This window comes from Triticum dicoccoides, chromosome 2A, assembly GCF_002162155.2.
Source record: "Triticum dicoccoides isolate Atlit2015 ecotype Zavitan chromosome 2A, WEW_v2.0, whole genome shotgun sequence".
NCBI classification, from domain to species: Eukaryota; Viridiplantae; Streptophyta; class Magnoliopsida; order Poales; family Poaceae; genus Triticum; species Triticum dicoccoides.
The window spans coordinates 258,243,780-258,246,533 of NC_041382.1; positions in this window are offsets into that span (position 1 = coordinate 258,243,780).

The window sequence follows — 2,754 nt, forward strand, 5'->3', positions numbered from 1 at the left end:
ACGGATGGGTCTTGTCATTGTACTTCTCACTGACATCGGGCTTGAACATGCGGTGGGACGACCACTGGAACTGCTGCAGCTCACGGGTAAAGGCTGGGCAACCCACCTCAGAAGGTAGGCTCCAGGTGCTGGTGGTCCATAGCGGGCCTCGCCCGCCTGTCTGACTGGTGGCACGTATCGCGCCGGTGCTTGATGGTGGTTCGAGCGTCTTCATGGGCTCGCTCCTGAAGAACCTAGCGTTGGTCGCGGTGGGTCCGTTGGTCGGACGACGCTATGGAAATGTTATCACAAGCGTTATCACGACGGATCGACATCCGCGGTGGTTGGCGTGGAGGAGGAGAGTGCACCGTGGACGCGACGCCTACGGTCCCTCCACCGCTAGAGTGTTGTGGCTCGATGGAGCACTGGCCTAAGGGCCCCGCCGGCCGTGGCTCATCTTTGTTGGTGATGCCGATGAGGCTCCGGATAGTGGCTTTCCACTCATCGAGCTTCTCCACAGCAGGAGGGAAGTCGAGGAGCAGCTGCGCGTGCGCCAAAGCTTCTACTGGCGTGGGTGGCGGTGAAAGCTGCGTGGACCGTGGCGCGCTTCGACTTCTAACCATGTTAGAAGGAGCTCTGTCACGGACCGGCGGCCGTGTGCCATTTTCGCCAGCACTTCGGCGGGCATGCTGACCTCCTTCATTCCGCAAATGACGCACAGGACTCTCCCCACAGCAGTGTCCAGGGTCACCTGCGTGGTGATGCTGCTCGTCGCGCACAACCTGGGAAGAGCGCTTGGAGGTCGCCGCGCTGCCCGTGGGTGGTGCGGCGACGCCATAGGAAGGTCCCGCGCCGCCTGCGGGCGGCCCAGCTCCGTCTCTAGGTTTCGCGCCGTGCGGCCCGTCGCCTTGTGCACGAACGATGCTGCTTGCCAGGCTCTGACTGCCAGAGCAATGTTGGTGCTTGCGGGTCACGCCTCGGGTCCTGTCAGTGACTGGCCCGCTGCTCGCCCGCACCGGCATGGGCCGTCCGGCTCCCGACAAACCGACCGGCATGGCCGCCTTCCCATTCAGAGCCATGACGATGAAGAACCACTATGCTGACTGCCAGGCCGGATTTTCACAATGGTGCCCCCTACCTGGTGCGCCAGAGATGTCTGTGGAAACGACACCTAAGGGGTCACTACGATCCCTTCTACAGTTGGCGGGCGCGAGGTTGTGCAAAGACCAGGTCTGACAAGAAGCACACAGATCGTTTACCCAGGTTTGGGCCATGAAGATGCGTTATACCCTGGTCCTGCTTTGGTGGGTGTATTTGAGTGTTCTTGTGTTCTTGAGCTATCTACGGGGTGCAACTTGCCCAAAAGATCTAAATTCCTCTCCTGGTCGCCTTGGGCCTCCTTTTATAGAAAAAGGGGTTGCCACAGTGGTACACAGGAGGTGGAAAGGCCTACAGTCGATGAGTCTATCCTTTGTTAAACGCATTTAATGCACTACCGACATGCCCCTCTCACTTTATCGCGGGCGGTAAGGAAGCACGTCCCACCTGTCGCTGCCACGCCTGGCTTCGACATGTGTCCGGGCTGACGAGGCGTCGTAGCGCCACGTTGGCTGACTGCTGAGCTGGCGCGGTGGTGGAGCCTTCATGAGGGGTCGCATACCGCCACACAGGTGCTTCCCGAGTCGGTGTAGAGGCCGCTTGCACCACGCAGGTGCCTGCATAGCTGGTTGGGCTAGCAGGTGCTTGGGGACGATGGTGGAGTCTTGGCTGGCGCGGGCCTGGCAGTGGCCTTGCTGATGCCCTCGGCAAGGGTTTTGCCGGGGGCCCGGCAAGGGTCTTGCTGTGGCGTCGCAGTCGTCCCCGGCAAGGGTCTTACCGGGGGCTTGAGGATTTCCTCGGCTAGGATCCCGCCGAGGGTCGCCGTCTTCTGGTCCTCATATGATCTCACATGTTTATGATCTTGACTAAGATTTGCATGCCACCACAAAGGCGCCCCCCGAGCCTTGGTTCCAAAGTAGTTGGTTGGGTTGGAGCTTGTGGACTCAAGGTTGGGTTGCTCTGGTAGCATCGGGCAAGTTGCCCCAGAATGGCTCTTGCCGGGGCTGCGGAGGCTGCCTCGGCAAGGATCATGCTGAGGGAGTCCACCTCGCCTTCTTGCTCTCGTGCGTTTCTGATCTTGGCGTTGCCTTGGTTGTCTCGTGCTTCGTCTTCTCTCCAACTTCCCTCCTATGCCCTGGTAAGTGTGGCTGTGTCATGCGGCTCTGACTGCCCGTGCTCAAGTAAATGGGTCAAAAGAAGAGCCCCTACTTTTGTACACCGACACAGAATAGCCGCATTGCGCCTGTCAACCAAGCCCACATCGTGCGTTAGCACGAGGCCGAGCCTAGAACAAGCCGGAGTAAGTGGCGTCGTGGCATGCCGATGTGCCGAATGCGGAGGCGAGTCCGTCACACCCCGTCGCCCTATCTATCTTAGGGGTCTGGCTCTGGGGTTGCGTGCGAGCTAGGGTTTGGAAAAACAGAATAGCTGCACTGCGCTTGTTAACCAAGCACACTACGTGCGTTAGCGCGAGGCCGAGCGAGGGGGGGAGGTGGTCCCCACCCCCGGCGAGGCCGAGCCGGAGAATGCCGCGTTGCGGCGTGCCGCGGCGCCACATGCAGAGGCGATTCCGTCACACCCCGTCGCACCTGTCTATCTAACGTGTGTGGCTTTGGTGTTGCATGCGTGCTAGGGTTAGGAAAAACAGAATAGCCGCACTGCGCCGGTCAACCAAGT